Source organism: Stegodyphus dumicola, chromosome 4, assembly GCF_044657685.1.
Source record: "Stegodyphus dumicola isolate Sdum_Otavi_A_Nest chromosome 4, ASM4465768v1".
NCBI classification, from domain to species: domain Eukaryota; kingdom Metazoa; phylum Arthropoda; class Arachnida; order Araneae; family Eresidae; genus Stegodyphus; species Stegodyphus dumicola.
Window position 1 is genome coordinate 219,437,384 of NC_140771.1, and position 19,500 is coordinate 219,456,883.

Below are 19,500 nucleotides of genomic sequence, written 5' to 3' on the forward strand. Positions count from 1 at the left end.
CGATTTTATGGAGCTGCATACTTCAACGTTTATGTGGGCGTTGTACTTTTTCGATAAATACGGATTGTAAGGAACGATCCATCTGTTATCGATGGCATGACCCTTGATCACGATAAAGTTTCCATCGTCCCTTCTTCTGTAGAATGGGTAGCCATTCACGTTCTCTTTAGTTTCTGCCTGAAACGGTTTCGGAAATCCTTTCGAACATACACCATCACTCATGCAGGGAGAGTTTCTATTCAGTTCACTACAGGGTCCGTGAATCATCGATGACTTCACAATGTTGTGTAGCTCCGGATGTCGAGTAGCATCTGGAAGTTCAGCACACACCAGCGAGACGATGCACTCTGCATCTCTTATTTTGTCTTCTTCCGCTAAAAACAACAAAAGGTGCATATGAGGCAATCCTCTCTTCTGAAATTCGATGACGTGTATATCTGCAATGGTCGCACCTAAGATGTGATTCTTTGTCAAATCTTGCATCAAAGCCGTTTTCTTCAGGTCAAATACCCTCGAAACGATGTCCGGGCGATCGTGAGCCTTCTGTCCTGGGAATAAGTTTTCTGTTATTTCCGGCCATTTAGGGTTGCACGTGAAAGTCAAAAACAGATCCGGTTTACCAAAGTCGCGCACAATGGCCATCGAGTCCTGATAGTTTTGCTGCATGCAGCGAGGGCTTCCTATAAACGTTGACGGAAGTATAACCGGTATTCCAGGGCGGACGCCCGTCTCTTGACCAACTCTGTAAATGTGATCGGCAAGACCCATGTAAGTTTCCACTCTCAGATTCGTCTGATGGCTCCGGAGGTACGCAATCCTCTTGCCTTCAACTTTTACGTATGCATCCACGAGATACTGCTGAAACAATTTCCGGCCATACAAAATCGGGTTGTAGCAATCTCGTCGTACGGACACCCTGTGACTGTAAAACTGTAACGCTGTGTATTGCTGTCCGACTCTGAATCCTTGCTCGCCGTGAGGAAAGAAAAGTACGTACGTCATGGGTTCCAAGTTGGGATTTAAGGTACTGATGTTGATGAGACCGCCACCTCTCGGATGGATCACGATGTCTCGGTTCGATGGAGGAGCGCCGTCCGTACTCTTGAAGACGACTGCAACTTCATTTTCTTTCGGAGCATTGTAACGTGCCCTGTGCTCGCCTGCAGCAACACTTTCACCCTTGATGTACATGCGAATATCCGCAGCAGTTTCGGCACCTTGCTCTCGTACAGTTTCGTCTTCGAATTCCTTCAGCATCTTGTAGGCTTCCGCATATGGATTAACGTTCCTTTAAACTGTGTCCAACTGTCTCAGGAGTTCGGCGTTCAGGGCAACATTTCCAAATATGTTCATTCTCTGCCTGAGGGCTTGATCCGAATCTAAAATGTACAGCTGAGCATACTGTTCTTGACCGGGATGAGGCGGATGAAGGTGGCTCGTTCGATGATATATGGCACCGTGAATCCTGAAGCAGTAGGGACCCGAACCCGAAGGCATTTCTATATTGGCACCCAATGAAGCAAAACTGAGCAGGCAGTTGTAAGTACGTATGTTGGCAAAAAACTCTTCAGAAAACGGGTGGTTCCCATTCATTAAATTGTGCCATTCTTCTGGATATCTTCTTTCAGCTTCGACAATTTTTCCATTGTTACAGCAGTGCATGTATCTTTCTCTTGCATTCCTTTCTCCCGTAAAGAACAATCCGTTGCAAAGATCGCAGGAAGCTTCCATTGAATCGGCGCTGTGTTGCTCAACATAAACTTCGAGTCCACATCTTCCTGCATTGTGAAGAGTGCTGCGTGAACGTTGTGCTGCATTCATGCATAGCCTGTCTTCTCGTACGAACATTGTTTCTTCGGATAGGACTTGTCTGTCGCGTGCAGCGTCTCGCGTTCTTCGTGTAGCAGCGTCCTCTTCCGACTCTTCCGCTCGAACTTGACGATGACGATGAGAGTCCAGTCTGTGCCTCCTACTGGTTTCTTCTTCACTTTCTTGAGCACGCAAATTTTCTTGACATTGGGATTGCCTGCTGAGTCTCCTAATGGTTTCTTGTTCCGTTTCTGCAGCACGTAAATTTTCTTGATGTTGAGCTTTCCTGCCGAGTCTCGTAGCGGTTTCTCCTTCCGTTTCTTGAGCGCGTAGGTTTGCTTGCCGACGCGCTTGCGTGCTCACTCTCGCAGCAGTTTCTTCTTCATTTTCTGCAGCTCGCCGTAAACTCTGTGCTTCAGCTCTTCGTCTTCTTGATGCATCTCCTGTAATGCCTCTTTTCCGTTTCGGCATTTCAGTACGTTAAAAAAAGCACTACTAAAATATTAACTCGACTCAAAAAATTGACTACGCAGATGAAAGAAAAAAATTGCTCATTAAACCAATACTGCTGGAAAAAAAATTAATGCATTCTATATGTATACAACACAAATTTTAAAATAATCCTAGACTAAATGAAAAATTTTCCACTTAAGAGCAAATTAATTTTAAAAAATCAAAAATGTAAAACAAAAACTTCCCTGTTAAAAAATTGCTGGCAAATAAGAAATAATATGGGTAATATTATGAAAAATTCCAAGCACAGATAAAAATTATGAAAATATTTCTAATAATTAGGTCAATCTGAGAACAATGCGCATAAACAGAAAATGAAAACTTAAACACAAAATAAATAAAAGGTATAAATACAAATATAAATTAGGAACTTCTGAAATCAATTCTGAAATTCAAATAACAAACCTAACAAAATAACAAATCTAATAAATTATAGAACATTCGATCGCCTTAAAACGATAATTGTTATCGCACACAGGAAAATGTCAAAAATATAAAATGTAAATGCAATTTATCGAGCAACAATAAGAGAAATATAAAACACGAATGAATAGATCTTTAAAAAAATACAAAATAATACATTAAATATATAAAAAGAGTCACCAAGTTAATGTTCCGAAGAATTCTCAAGTTCTAAACTAACAGGAGCATATAAAAGTCTAAAATACTACTTTAAATTACTAAAACTACAAATATAAATGCAAAAAACAATCAAATATCCTGTAAAAAGAAATAAAGATTAAGTGCAATGAGTAATAATAAGAATATTTACGAAATTTGAAATGCTGGAAAAAATTGCGACGGTCTCCTTCCAAATCCAAAATTCGTAAATAAATTTTTTGTTGCCAAACCAGGAAACTAAACTTTTGATTCTATTTGATCTGTTGCCAGACCGGGAAACAAAACTTTTTATTTTATCTATGACGTCATTTACTCGACTTATCAAGGGCATAAACCAATCTACATTCAACTAACGACAACTAAATGAAGAGAATGTTTCTATTTTTAGTTTTATTTTAGCTTTTCAGTTTATTCCTTTAAGTTATTTTAATTTTTTATTCTTAGTTTGTTAGTGGCGAACGGCCTTGGCGTTCCCATAGCATTTTTATCTCCGACGACTGCCGAGACTGTTGCCACTCGGAAGACTGAGTGCCGAAATTATTGTTTTCGCAGTTTTTAATTAATAACTCCGCCGATTATTGTCGTACGAAGATGGGACCGGTATCGATGGATTTGTTGATTTTTTTCGAATCCGGAGATATGCGTTTCGAATTCCAACTCGGCGCCGTTCCCAAGTTATTCGAGAAAAACGAATTTGGCACTCGGCCAAATCCCTAAAATAGGGGAAACCCGTGAAAGAAAGTGCAAAACGTAGGAAAATGTAGGGAGAAAATCAGTTTTTAATTAATATCTCGGCTAATTAAAGTCGCACGAAGATGCCGATGGTCAATCCGGCGAGCCACGGGCATTCTGAATCCAACGGTACCTTCCGCTAAGCTCTACACCCAGCCGTTCCCGAGGAGATGATGTTACAAACACACAAACAGACAGAGGCACACAGATTTTAATAGTATAGACTAGCGGGCAAGCCCGCCAGCTGAGCGGGCTGAAGCCCGCTTATCATTGTTCGTTTTTAAAAGATATCCTATGTTAAATTTGGCCGGTATTGAAAAGTTGAACCGAACTACCATTTTTAGCGGCATTCCGCGGGCTTCCCCCGCTTTTTTCACCTATGCATCCAGAAGTTACCGCATACACTATACATATGCGGAAAATCACGAAAACACCCATGCTTCCAGCCCTTTCGCGGGTATTCGAAATTTGGACCGAAATACCAGTGTTCAGCGCTTTTGGGCGGGAGCCCGCCCAAAACAGTGTTCACGTGTGCATGCAAAAGATACTGCGTACACCGTACACATGCGTAAAATCACGAAAACACCCCTCCAACCAGCCCGCTGCCGATTCGAAAGTTGGACCGAAATACAATTTTTCAGCGATTTTGCGCGTGCTGTGCCCGCTTTATTCACGTATGCATGCTGAAGATGGTGCATAAACGATACACATGCGTAAAATCACGAAAACAAACATGGAGCCTGCCTGTTCGCCGGTATTCGAAAGTTGGACCGAATTACCAGTGTTATGTGGCTTTGCGCGGGCTCTGCCCGCTTTATTCACATATACACCCAGAAGATACTCCATACACTATACACATGCGTAAAATCACGAAAACACCCATGGAGCCAGCCAGTTCGTCGGAATTCGAAATTACCGCATTACCAGAACCGCATTACCAGTATTCTGTGCCCGCTTTATTCACGTATGCATCCATGAGATACTTTATAAACGATACACATGCGAACAATCACGAAAACACCCATGCAGCCAGCCCGCTCGCCGAGATTCGAAAGTTTGAGCGAACTACCAGTGTTCAGCGGTTTTACCCGGTATCCGCGCGCTGTATTCACGTATGCATCCAAATTTTATATACAGTACCCCGGAATTCGAAAGTAGGACCGAAATACCAGTGTTCAGCGATTTTGTGGACCGGGCTGCGCCCGCTTTATACACATAAGCATGGAGAGGATACTGCATAAACGATACACATGAGTTAAAGCAAGAAAACACCCGGGGAGCCAGCTCGTTCGCCGACACCGAAAGTTGGATCGAACTACCAGCGTTAAGAGGTTTTGAGCAGGCTGCGCCCACTTTTATCACATATGCATCCAGAAATCACTTTATACACTATACACATGCGGAAAATCAGGAAAACACCCATGCAGCCAGCCCGCTCGCAGAGATTCGAATGTTTCACCGAACAACCAGTGTTCAGCGGTTTTACCCGGTATCCGCGCGCTGTATTCACGTATGTGACCAAATTTTATGTACAGTACCCCGGAATTCGAAAGTTGGACCGAACTACCAGTGTTCTGTAGTTTTGCGCGGGCTGCTCCCGCTTTATTCAAGTATGCATGCAGAAGATACCGCATACACGTTACACACGCGAAAAATCCCGAAAACACACATTGAGCCAACACGGTCGCTTGGATTCGAAAGCTGGACCGAACTACCAGTAATCAGAGGTTTTGAGCGAATTTCGGCCGCTTTATTCACTTATGCATCCAGAAGATGCTGCGTACACGAGGCACATGCGTAAAATCACGCAAACACCCATGGACCCAGCCCGTTCGCCGGGATTCGAAATTAGGACCGAACTACCAGAGTTCAGCTTTATTCATTTATGCATCCAGAAGACACTGCATACACAACAGATATGCGTAAAATCACAAAAAACATGAGTGTAGCCTGCCTGCTCACCGGGATTCGAAAGTTACCGTATACCATCTCAAAGGAGCAAAGAAAAATCTTTAATCTAAAAAAAAAAAAAAAAGTGTGAATTTAATTTTTATTGGTGCGAACTTATTTAAAATATCATTTGCATTAAAAGATAATATCTAAATTAAGTGCACGTATCTAATAACATAAAAAAATATATTATTCCAAAAAATCAAATTTATTATTAAAAAAATAACAACATATTTTTAAAAAATAGCTTTTTCAGATTTTTTAATTAATATCCCAGCTGATTAAAGTTGTACAACTTCAAGAACGTCATCATTTAAATTTAATGTAATATAATAACTTTTATTCAATATCAATAAAAGAATTAACGTGACAATCATCCTAACCTGAAATTAAAAAAAAATTGTGAAAAGCAGCTGTTTATTTAAAATGCCTACATTAACGAAATATTTTTAAAATACAGTTAGGTAACATGCAATCGCGTGCTTTATTCAACTATAGAATATAACCTTGATTTGTATCTGCGGCGATTCAAGAAACTGTTGCAATCGGAAAAATGAGCCCGAAAATTAGCGTTTTCACAGTTCTTAATTAATATCTCAGCTGATTAACGTCCTAAGAAGATGAGAATGGTATCATTGGATTCGTAGAATTTTTTTGGAATCCGCAGACACCTGCCTCGAATTCCAACTCAGCGCCGTTCCATACATATTTAAGAAAAAAGAAATTGACGCGTGACCTTTCGCCAGCACAAATCTCGAGCGGAAGCAATTGTCATCCCCCCGGCGCTTTCGAAAAAGCAATTTTATCTCAGCTAATTCCGAGACGGTTGCCACTTCGAAAAATGAAATAACGTTTTCGCAGTTTTTAATTAATAACTCCGCCGATTATTGTCGTACGAAGATGGGACCGGTATCGATGGATTCGTTGATTTTTTTCGAATACGGGGATATGCGTTTCGAATCGCAACTCGGAGCCGTTCCGCAGATATTCGAGAAAAACGAATTTGGCACTCGGCCAAATCCCTAAAACAGGGAAAACGGGTGAAAGAAAGTGCAAAACGTAGGGAAACGTAGGGGAAAAAGCAGTTTTTAATTAATATCTCGGCTAATTAAAGTCGCACGAAGATGCCGATGGTCAATATGGCGAGCCACGGGAATTCTGAATCCAACGGTACCTTCCGCTAAGCTCTACACCCAGCCGTTCTTGAGAAGATGATGTTACAAACACACAAACAGACAGAGGCACACAGATTTTAATAGTATAGACTAGCGGGCAAGCCCGCCAGCTGAGCGGGCTGAAGCCCATTACTTCAGGGGATGGATGCCTTCGTGGTATTCGAAAGTTGGACCTAACTACCAGTGTACAGCGATTTTACATTTGCTGCGCCCGCTTTGTTAACGTATGCATGCAGAAGATACTGCATGCGGAAAACCACGAAAACACACATGCAGCCAGCCCGCTCGCCGGGATTAGAAAGTTGGACCGAACTACCAGTGTTCAGCGATTTTACCGCTCAGCTGCTTGTACGAAGTGTAATCGCGAAAATTTTCGGGTGTGATATTCCAACAGTATACTCGTTGTTAAAATTCCTTTATTTAAATTCTTTTTGGTAAACTCCAACTGCTGTCTATATATTTTATACTTAACATCTCTTTTGTAATTATGTTTCATAACAGTAAATATATACTGGCATTTAAATGCCTTTAAAATAGTAGAAAACATTTAAAAGCATTATGTTACAATTTTTTCATGCTCGGAAGTAATACTTTTAACTGCGAGCAAACCTTTGATCTTAGTCGTAACTGTAACTGCTTTCGGCGGCGTTTGTTTACATTTTTCAAGCGTGGGTTTTCGAGCTGATCAGTTTTCGTCAGTTATCTTTGTTTACCTTCTAAAAATGTTCTTCGAAGGGTCTTCTAAGACTCTTGATAATATTTTAGTCGTGAATTTCTTCTATTTTGATTATACTGGTAAATTTTTTTTTTACTTATGCTATCATAATGCATACTATTAGCAAGTAGTATCATAAACCCATAGCATCAGCGGTTCTAAAATAAAACTCGTGCATGTGTGAAGAATATTCATGGCAGATGGTCATTTGTAGATGCTGTTACCGCAGAAAAAATTGCTGACACTTAAAATTTAGCGGATATGACAAATGATAAAAGTCCAGCGTGAAAATCAATTGTGAATACAACTGCGAGTGTAAAGGCAGCTGAGTTGAAAACAACTTTTCAATCTACATCAAATTCTAATCAAAATTTGATTGAAAAGTGTTCCTATATTTTAATGAACAGCGAAATGTTTGTTGCATAATGCTACAACAGTTCTTCAGATGTAATATGAAAGGGAATGTTTGGCTATTGAACTCGTTTGCAAATTGTGTAAGAAGGTGTTAATTTTAAAAAATCAAAAATTGTAAAACCAAAACTTGCAGATTACAAAATTGCTGTTAATAACAGAATGTTAAATAATAATATGTGCAATGCTATGGAAATTCTAAGAACAGATAACAATTATCAAAATATTTTGAATAATTAGGCAACGACCACAGGAAGTGTCATTTTTACTTCCGTGTGTAATGTAGTGGTGTAGCGTATTCAGCTACGGCAAAGCACTCGAGTGCAATCTGCCTAAGGGGAGGGATGCCTTCTTGTCGGCTTTTTAAAGGAAAGTGGCATGGGGAAAATAACAAAAACACCCATGCAGCCACCCCATTCACTGGGATTCGAATGTTGGGTGTTTGTAAAAGACGCAACTTTGTGGAACAAACTCATTTGCTCATTACAGTCCTATCCCTCGAGTATATCAAATATGATGTGAATCATGCCCATGTCTTGCATCTGCTGCACACCTTGTTCCATCATTGTGTGGATATAGCTCATATTGTGTCAATAGTGTTGTATGTGTCCAATATCCCCTGTATATACATTTGAAAATATATATGTACATACATATAAACCAAATTAGTTAGTCGCCTGTTTTTATCGCATTCAAAATAAATAAATAACAGAAAATAATTTTTAAAATCTACCGAGTAAGTATTGCAGATGGGTGGGCTGCACCCACTCAATTCTTTGCTGGTGTCTAAAATAGTTTCTGTGTGAAATTTGTGGAAATATTTTGTATTTAAATCAAAAACAGAAAAATAATTTTAAATCTATGATTAAAATTGTTTTTCTCACTTTCATTATTATTAACACGAAACCGAAGGGACTGAAGAATTTTTTCGTGTTAAAGGATATTGAAAAAAAAAAAAAAAAAAAAAAAAAAACATATTTTCAACAAAATTAAGTTTATTAGAGTACATTTTATTTGCACAGATATGCATATAGGCATGTATTTAATAAAAAATCAATGAAACAAAATCATCCACAAGAACTTCATTATTCATTTCGTTTTCTTTGTCGGAATCTGCATCAATGATATTTTTTTAGCTTTGAACAAACTCCAAAATATCCTTGTCTCCAATTATTTGGGGCTGTACACACATTATCATCAACTACTGCAACTGTTGTTCTTTGGATAACACAGTAGGGCAGCACACAGAAACTTTTCCAAACGTTTCATAAAATGTCAGTCGTGTGAACCCGTAAAATATTTTACTGTACCTATGTCTATAAAAGACACAACTTTGGGAAAGACATTACAGGCCTATCCCTTGAGTATATTAAATATCATGCAAAACAAAATATTTTATATGAATGAAATCAGTTATTGCGTCAATAGTTCAAAGAAAAACAGAAAATAATTTTTAAAATCTACCGAGTAAGTACGCCAGATGGGCGAGCTACAATCCGTATTTATCTGAAAAGAAATAATAATAATAATAATAATTTCTTAGTTATAAGTTTATATTAAACACAAAAACTTGAACAGAAAAAAAAAATGTAAACAGAAAAAATTGGTGGGCTTTTGACGGCATAAACTGCCTGACACCTGGGGTCTCCTCTGCAACCTCATCGACCAGGGGGTTATTTTTTCTCCCAGGTATCAGCCCCTTCCCTGGTCTGCTGTTACAGAATCATAGACAAAATTGCATCACTATATATAAATATGTATATATATATATATATATATATATTGATGCAATTGTATATACATCTATACACACACGCACAATTAAGATATATATATATTTGTATGTGTTTACAAAAATGCAAGCAATGAATAAGAAAAATTATTTACAAAAATTTACATGTTCTATGTACACCTGAAAAGAAAAACATTTTAATTTGAATGAAATCATTTCTATATACACCTGAAAAAAGTATTTACAAGTTCTATGTACATCTGAAAAGAAATGTATAAAAACATTTTAATTTGAATCAAATCATTTCAATATACACCTGAAAAAGAAATATTTTTATGTGATTGAAATCAGTTCCATAAATACCTAGAAAAGAAAAATACATAAAATGTTTTAAAATTAATGAACGCAATTGTATGTAGACCTGAAAAGGAAAATTTATAAAAAATATTTACAACATTGAAAAAATAATACAGCTTCCGATTGCCTAACTACTACAAATTCCACTTTGTAACAACAGACATAAAAGCCGACTAATGAATAATTCTCAAACTGTTTCAGCTTCATCTTGACTTGCTTCAATTTATCCCAGTCATCCAAAAACCTCAAATCTTTTTCATTTTTGCTTTGGCTTGATTAACTTCATTTTGTGTTGCAAAAATCTCACTGTTTCAATGTCTCGAGTAACTTTTTTACTGCAGAACCTCCCTGTAAACAATATTTCTTGTGAATACTTTAGAACATGCGGGCATCAAACGGCATTGCTTCTTGGTGTCTTTCACTATAACACGAACATTTCTCATAGACGAACATCTTGAAAAAGCTACGTAAAGCATTCCATGACTGAAAACTGGTTGCGGTAAATAAATCCCAACTTTCTTAAGTGTCTGTCCCTGTGACTTATTAATAGTCATACAAAATGCAAGCCTGATGGGAAACTGTCTTCGCTTGAGCTGAAAGGGGAGGTTTGAATCTGATGGTGAAAGTTCAACACGTGGAATGAAAACTCTCGATCCAGCATTCTGTCCAGAGATGACTTCACAATCTAAAACGTTTGGCATAATTCTCTTCACAATGAGCCTTGTTCCGTTGCAGAGTCCAACCGATGGATGTAGATTTCGTAGAAGCATAACTGTAACTCCAACTTTCAAATTCAGACGATGAGGTGGCATTCCAGAAGGCGTCAGGCTGTGGATGAAATCCAGCTGATACGTTTCTTGTTCTTCTTCGTCATCGCAAATAACCGAGTCTGCACTGTAGTGCGTGAAAACTTGACCTGGAAACGTGGAAAGAATTTCTTCATTAAGCTTCAGAGCTTCCTCGTTCTTTGGACATAAAATCGCTTTACTGGCCAAGTCTTGTAAGTCGAATTCATTACCGCAGCCAAACATTTCTTCTACTATCGATCTGTTGACCACACACAAAGATGGAATTTCGATAATGTCTTCGTCCAAGCCACTGTCATTTTTAAGACGACCGTCTCCCAACTGCAGAAGCCATTCTGAAAATTCTTGTTCTTCCGGATTCAATCGCATATTGGTGGAAAGCGTGCATTGTTTGAAATGTGGCCACAAAAAGGAGTTCCTGAGGCAGCTCTCGATCGCAGAAGTTCGGTTTCCATGTACGACAACAGGTAATGTTTGTCTCCAGTCACCTCCTAAAACTAAGTTTTTACCGCCAAAAGGAACATCCAGTCCGGTCAAGTCTCTCAGCAATCTGTCGACAGCTTCCAAAGCGTAATGAGGCGTCATGGTGCATTCATCCCATATTAAATGTTTCGCAGTCTTCAAGTACCTTCCTTCAGCGCTATCTTGTCTCACACGGCACGAAGAATTTTCCAGAAGTGGAACGGGCAACTTGAAAGTAGAGTGTACAGTTCTTCCACCGGTCAACAGCACAGCAGCAATGCCTGTCCACGCAACGGGAATGGCAACATGGCCCATTCCTCGAACAGCATGAAGGATCGTCCTAAAAAGGAAAGTTTTTCCAGCTCCGGCAAACGCATTAACACAAAATGTCTTCGGTGTGTTAGGATTCTCATCTCGTACAGCTTCCAAAACCAAGTCGTAAACTAATTTCTGTTCAGGATTCAACATCCCGTTCAACACTTCGGCTTGTTCGTTTTCATACTGGACATCGACCTGCGGGACTTCGAGAGAAACAGCATCAGTCAATGTTGGTTGCGGGAGACCAAGAGAACATAGCGAAACATTGCGCACTTCTAACTGGTCTTCTATACTTCTCAGTGCAAGGCTGAAACTGTCTTCTAAGGAGTAAGATCTCGCAAAATCTTCAGAAAGGGACTCTTTGAATTCATTCCACAAAGCGATGGGTTCCGCAGGGTTGCAGAAAACACAGATGAAGCAAAAAAGCTGTCTTAGCTGCGGTGGCATTTGAAAAGCTGATGCTTCTGCCAGAGTATTTTTCCATTCTTCGTCGTCTTGCAGCAGATGCCTTGCACGGCAGGCTTCCTTGAACGTTGAATACTCCACACCTTCGTAAGTTCTTAAGACGGCAAAACTCTTCGCTCCTTTAACGTGACACAGCAGCAACCTCAGATGGAAACGCTCAACATCTTTCGGGCTAACAGAATACATTCTTGAAATGATGTAATCTCCAAGTCTAACTCGTGTCTGCCAGGCATGATTCCTCCAGGTGAAATGTTTAGGAATTTCGGCATACAGGTAACCATTCGCTTCGGGAACTGTCCTGTTCAGTTCAAACCATCCGGTGAGCATGGTATTTTTCTCGGCAGCTCTCTGGAAAGCATTCCTTTCTTCGGATTCGGCAAAATAGACGGGCTGCAGGTTTTCCAAATGAACCGGTAGTCGTATGATGGAGTGCGACTTAGAATGCATTCTTTTTTCAAACAGCCTCCACGCTGCTTCAGGGGCAGACACGTATCTTGCATTTAAGAAGCATTTGATCTCGTCCCACATTAAAGTTCTATCTCCAGATTCTTCCAGAACAACTTTAGCTGCATCATGACCCTTGTACACGTATTTGAACAAATACTTCACCGATTTTATGGAGCTGCATACTTCAACGTTTATGTGGGCGTTGTACTTTTTCGATAAATACGGATTGTAAGGAACGACCCATCTGTTATCGATGGCATGACCCTTGATCACGATAAAGTTTCCATCGTCCTTTCTTCTGTAGAGTGGGTAGCCATTCACGTTCTCTTTAGTTTCTGCCTGAAACGGTTTCGGAAATCCTTTCGAACATACACCATCACTCATGCAGGGAGAGTTTCTATTCAGTTCACCGCAGGGTCCGTGAATCATCGATGACTTCACAATGTTGTGTAGCTCCGGATGTCGAGTAGCATCTGGAAGTTCAGCACACACCAGCGAGTCGATGCACTCTGCATCTCTTATTTTGTCTTCTTCCGCTAAAAACAACAAAAGGTGCATATGAGGCAATCCTCTCTTCTGAAATTCGATGACGTGTATATCTGCAATGGTCGCACCTAAGATGTGATTCTTTATCAAATCTTGCATCAAAGCCGTTTTCTTCAGGTCAAATACCCTCGAAACGATGTCCGGGCGATCGTGAGCCTTCTGTCCTGGGAATAAGTTTTCTGTTATTTCCGGCCATTTAGGGTTGCACGTGAAAGTCAAAAACAGATCCGGTTTACCAAAGTCGCGCACAATGGCCATCGAGTCCTGATAGTTTTGCTGCATGCAGCGAGGGCTTCCTATAAACGTTGACGGAAGTATAACCGGTATTCCAGGGCGGACGCCCGTCTCTTGACCAACTCTGTAAATGTGATCGGCAAGACCCATGTAAGTTTCCACTCTCAGATTCGTCTGATGGCTCCGGAGGTACGCAATCCTGTTGCCTTCAACTTTTACGTATGCATCCACGAGATATTGCTGAAACAATTTCCGGCCATACAAAATCGGGTTGTAGCAATCTCGTCGTACGGACACCCTGTGACTGTAAAACTGTAACTCTGTGTATTGCTGTCCGACTCTGAATCCTTGCTCGCCGTGAGGAAAGAAAAGTACGTACGTCATGGGTTCCAAGTTGGGATTTAAGGTACTGATGTTGATGAGACCGCCACCTCTCGGATGGATCACGATGTCTCGGTTCGATGGAGGAGCGCCGTCCGTACTCTTGAAGACGACTGCAACTTCATTTTCTTTCGGAGCATTGTAACGTCCCCTGTGCTCGCCTGCAGCAACACTTTCACCCTTGATGTACATGCGGATATCCGCAGCAGTTTCGGCACCTTGCTCTCGTACAGTTTCTTCTTCGAATTCCTTCAGCATCTTGTAGGCTTCCGCATATGGATTAACGTTCCTTAAAACTGTGTCCAACTGTCTCAGGAGTTCGGCGTTCAGGGCAACATTTCCAAATATGTTCATTCTCTGCCTGAGGGCTTGATCCGAATCTAAAATGTACAGCTGAGCATACTGTTCTTGACCGGGATGAGGCGGATGAAGGTGGCTCGTTCGATGATATATGGCACCGTGAATCCTGAAGCAGTAGGGACCCGAACCCGAAGGCATTTCTATATTGGCACCCAATGAAGCAAAACTGAGCAGGCAGTTGTAAGTACGTATGTTGGCAAAAAACTCTTCAAAAAACGGGTGGTTCCCATTCATTAAATTGTGCCATTCTTCTGGATATCTTCTTTCAGCTTCGACAATTTTTCCATTGTTACAGCAGTGCATGTATCTTCCTCTTGCTTTACTTTCTCCCGTAAAGAACAATCCGTTGCAGAGATCGCAGGAAGCTTCCATTGAACCGGCGCTGTGTTGCTCAACATAAACTTCGAGTCCACATCTTCCTGCATTGTGAAGAGTGCTGCGTGAACGTTGTGCTGCATTCATGCGTAGCCTGTCTTCTCGTACGGACATTGTTTCTTCGGATAGGACTTGTCTGTGGCGTGCAGCGTCTCGCGTTCTTCGTGTAGCAGCGTCCTCTTCCGACTCTTCCGCTCGAACTTGACGATGACGATGAGAGTCCAGTCTGTGCCTCCTACTGGTTTCTTCCTCACTTTCTTGAGCACGCAAATTTTCTTGACATTAGGATTGCCTGCTGAGTCTCCTAATGGTTTCTTGTTCCGTTTCTGCAGCACGTAAATTTTCTTGATGTTGAGCTTTCCTGCCGAGTCTCGTAGCGGTTTCTTCTTCCGTTTCTTGAGCGCGTAGGTTTGCTTGCCGACGCGCTTGCGTGCTCAGTCTCGCAGCAGTTTCTTCTTCATTTTCTGCAGCTCGCCGTAAACTCTGTGCTTCAGCTCTTCGTCTTCTTGATGCATCTCCTGTAATGCCTCTTTTCCGTTTCGGCATTTCAGTACGTTAAAAAAAGCACTACTAAAATATTAACTCGACTCAAAAAATTGACTACGCAGATGAAAGAAAAAAATTGCTCATTAAACCAATACTGCTGGAAAAAAAATTAATGCATTCTATATGTATACAACACAAATTTTAAAATAATCCTAGACTAAATGAAAAATTTTCCACTTAAGAGCAAATTAATTTTAAAAAATCAAAAATGTAAAACAAAAACTTCCCTGTTAAAGAATTGCTGGCAAATAAGAAATAATATGGGTAATATTATGAAAAATTCCAAGCACAGATAAAAATTATGAAAATATTTCTAATAATTAGGTCAATCTGAGAACAATGCACATAAACAGAAAATGAAAACCTAAACACAAAATAAATAAAAGGTATAAATACAAATATAAATTAGGAACTTCTGAAATCAATTCTGAAATTCAAATAACAAACCTAACAAAATAACAAATCTAATAAAATATAGAACATTCGATCGCCTTAAAACGATAATTGTTATCGCACACAGGAAAATGTCAAAAATATAAAATGTAAATGCAATTTATCGACCAACAATAACAGAAATATAAAACACGAATGAATAGATCTTTAAAAAAATACAAAATAATACATTAAATATATAAAAAGAGTCACCAAGTTAATGTTCCGAAGAATTCTCAAGTTCTAAACTAACAGGAGCATATAAAAGTCTAAAATACTACTTTAAATTACTAAAACTACAAATATAAATGCAAAAAACAATCAAATATCCTGTAAAAAGAAATAAAGATTAAGTGCAATGAGTAATAATAAGAATATTTACGAAATTTGAAATGCTGGAAAAAATTGCGACGGTCTCCTTCCAAATCCAAAATTTGTAAATAAATTTTTTGTTGCCAAACCAGGAAACTAAACTTTTGATTCTATTTGATCTGTTGCCAGACCGGTAAACAAAACTTTTTATTTTATCTATGACGTCATTTACTCGACTTATCAAGGGCATAAACCAATCTACATTCAACTAACGACAACTAAATGAAGAGAACGTTTCTATTTTTAGTTTTATTTTAGCTTTTCAGTTTATTCCTTTAAGTTATTTTAATTTTTTATTCTTAGTTTGTTAGTGGCGAACGCCCTTGGCGTTCCCATAGCATTTTTATCTCCGACGACTGCCGAGACTGTTGCCACTCGGAAAACTGAGTGCCGAAATTATTGACGTATGCATCCAAATTTTATATACAGTACCCCGGAATTCGAAAGTAGGACCGAAATACCAGTGTTCAGCGATTTTGTGGAGCGGGCTGCGCCTGCTTTATACACATAAGCATGGAGAGGATACTGCATAAACGATACACATGAGTTAAAGCAAGAAAACACCCGGGGAGCCAGCTCGTTCGCCGACACCGAAAGTTGGATCGAACTACCAGCGTTAAGAGGTTTTGAGCAGGGTGCGCCCACTTTTATCACATATGCATCCAGAAATCACTTTATACACTATACACATGCGGAAAATCAGGAAAACACCCATTCAGCCAACCCGCTCGCAGAGATTCGAATGTTTGACCGAACTACCAGTGTTCAGCAGTTTTACCCGGTATCCGCGCGCTGTATTCACGTATGCGACGAAATTTTATGTACAGTACCCCGGAATTCGAAAGTTGGACCGAACTACCAGTGTTCTGTAGTTTTGCGCGGGCTGCTCCCGCTTTATTCAAGTATGCATGCAGAAGATACCGCATACACGTTACACATGCGAAAAATCCCGAAAACACACATTGAGCCAACACGGTCGCTTGGATTCGAAAGTTGGACCGAACTACCAGTAATCAGAGGTTTTGAGCGAATTTCGGCCGCTTTATTCACTTATGCATCCAGAAGATGCTGCGTACACGAGGCACATGCGTAAAATCACGCAAACACCCATGGACCCAGCCCGTTCGCCGGGATTCGAAATTAGGACCGAACTACCAGAGTTCAGCTTTATTCATTTATGCATCCAGAAGACACTGCATACACAACAGATATGCGTAAAATCACAAAAAACATGAGTGTAGCCTGCCTGCTCACCGGGATTCGAAAGTTACCGTATACCATCTCAAAGGAGCAAAGAAAAATCTTTAATCTAAAAAAAAAAAAAACAGTGTGAATTTAATTTTTATTGGTGCGAACTTATTTAAAATATCATTTGCATTAAAAGATAATATCTAAATTAAGTGCACGTATCTAATAACATAAAAAAATATATTATTCCAAAAAATCAAATTTATTATTAAAAAAATAACAACATATTTTTAAAAAATAGCTTTTTCAGATTTTTTAATTAATATCCCAGCTGATTAAAGTTGTACAACTTCAAGAACGTCATCATTTAAATTTAATGTAATATAATAACTTTTATTCAATATCAATAAAAGAATTAACGTGACAATCATCCTAACCTGAAATTAAAAAAAAATTGTGAAAAGCAGCTGTTTATTTAAAATGCCTACATTAACGAAATATTTTTAAAATACAGTTAGGTAACATGCAATCGCGTGCTTTATTCAACTTTAGAATATAACCTTGATTTGTATCTGCGGCGATTCAAGAAACTGTTGCAATCGGAAAAATGAGCCCGAAAATTAGCGTTTTCACAGTTTTTAATTAATATCTCAGCTGATTAACATCCTACGAAGATGAGAATGGTATCATTGGATTCGTAGAAATTTTTGGAATCCGCAGACACCTGCCTCGAATTCCAACTCAGCGCCGTTCCATAGATATTTAAGAAAAAAGAAATTGACACGTCACCTTTCGCCAGCACAAATCTCGAGCGGAAGCAATTGTCATCCCCCCGGCGCTTTCGAAAAAGCAATTTTATCTCAGCTAATTCCGAGACGGTTGCCACTCCGAAAAATGAAATAACGTTTTCGCAGTTTTTAATTAATAACTCCGCCGATTATTGTCTTACGAAGATGGGACCGGTATCGATGGATTCGTTGATTTTTTTCGAATACGGGGATATGCGTTTCGAATCGCAACTCGGAGCCGTTCCGCAGATATTCGAGAAAAACGAATTTGGCACTCGGCCAAATCCCTAAAACAGGGAAAACGGGTGAAAGAAAGTGCAAAACGTAGGGAAATGTAGGGAGAAAATCAGTTTTTAATTAATATCTCGGCTAATTAAAGTCGCACGAAGATGCCGATGGTCAATATGGCGAGTCACGGGAATTCTGAATCCAACGGTACCTTCCGCTAAGCTCTACACCCAGCCGTTCCCGAGGAGATGATGTTACAAACACACAAACAGACAGAGGCACACAGATTTTAATAGTATAGACTAGCGGGCAAGCCCGCCAGCTGAGCGGGCTGAAGCCCGCTATATATTGCTCGTGTGTAAAAGAGTTCCCGTGTTAAATTTCCCCGGTATACGAAAGTTGGACCGAAATACCAGTGTTCACCGGTTTTACCCAGGCTGCGTTCGCCTAACTCCCGTATGTATCGAGAAGATACTGCATACACGTTACACATGCGTAAAATCACGAAAACAACTTGCACCCAGCCCGCTTGCCGAAAGTTGGAACGAACTACCAGTGTCCAGCGGTTTTGGGCGGGCTGCGCCCGCTTTATTAAATTATGCATCCAGAATATACTGCATACAGGACACACATGCGGAAACTCAAGAAAACACCAATAGATCCAGCCCGTTGGCCTTTATTCGAAAGTTCGTCCGAACTACCAGTGTTCAGCGATTTTACCCGGGCTGCGCCCGCTTTATTCGCGTATGCATCCAAAAGATACTGCATACACATTACACATGCGGAAAATCATGAAACATACATGGAGGCAGCCTGTTCGCCGAGATTCGAAAGTTGGATCGAACTACCAGTGATCAGCAGATTTGCGCGGGCTTCGCCCGCTCTATTCTCGTATGCGTCCAGAAGATACTGCATACACGATACACGTGCGTGAAATCACGAAAATGCCCATACAGACAGCTCTTTAACGGCTATTCGAAAGTTGGACCGAACTACCAGTGTTCAGCGGTTTAGAGCGGGCTGCGCCCGCATTATTCACATATGCGTCCAGAAGATACTGCATCCACGATACACATGCGTTAAATCACGAATTGCGTTAAATCACATGCGTTAAATCACACATGCGTTAAATTACGCATGCAGCCAGCCCGCTCGCTGGTATTCGAAGGATGGACTTAACTACCAGTGTTCAACGCGGACTGAGCCCGCTTTATTGGCGTATACGTCCAGAAAATACTGCATACACGATAAACATACCCAAAATCACGAAAATACCCATGCAGCCAGCCCGATCGCCTTTATTCGAAAGCTGGACCGAACTACCAGTGTTTAGTGGGCTGCGCCCGCTTTATTTACGTATGCATTCACAATATACTGCATACACGTTACTCATACTCAAAATTACGAAAACACTGATGGAGCCAACCCGTTTGCCGGGATTCGAAATTTGGACTGAACTACCAGTGTTCAGCGATTTTACTGCTCAGGCTTTTTGCCAAGTTTAAGCGGAAAACTTTTCGTGTAAAATATTCAAACA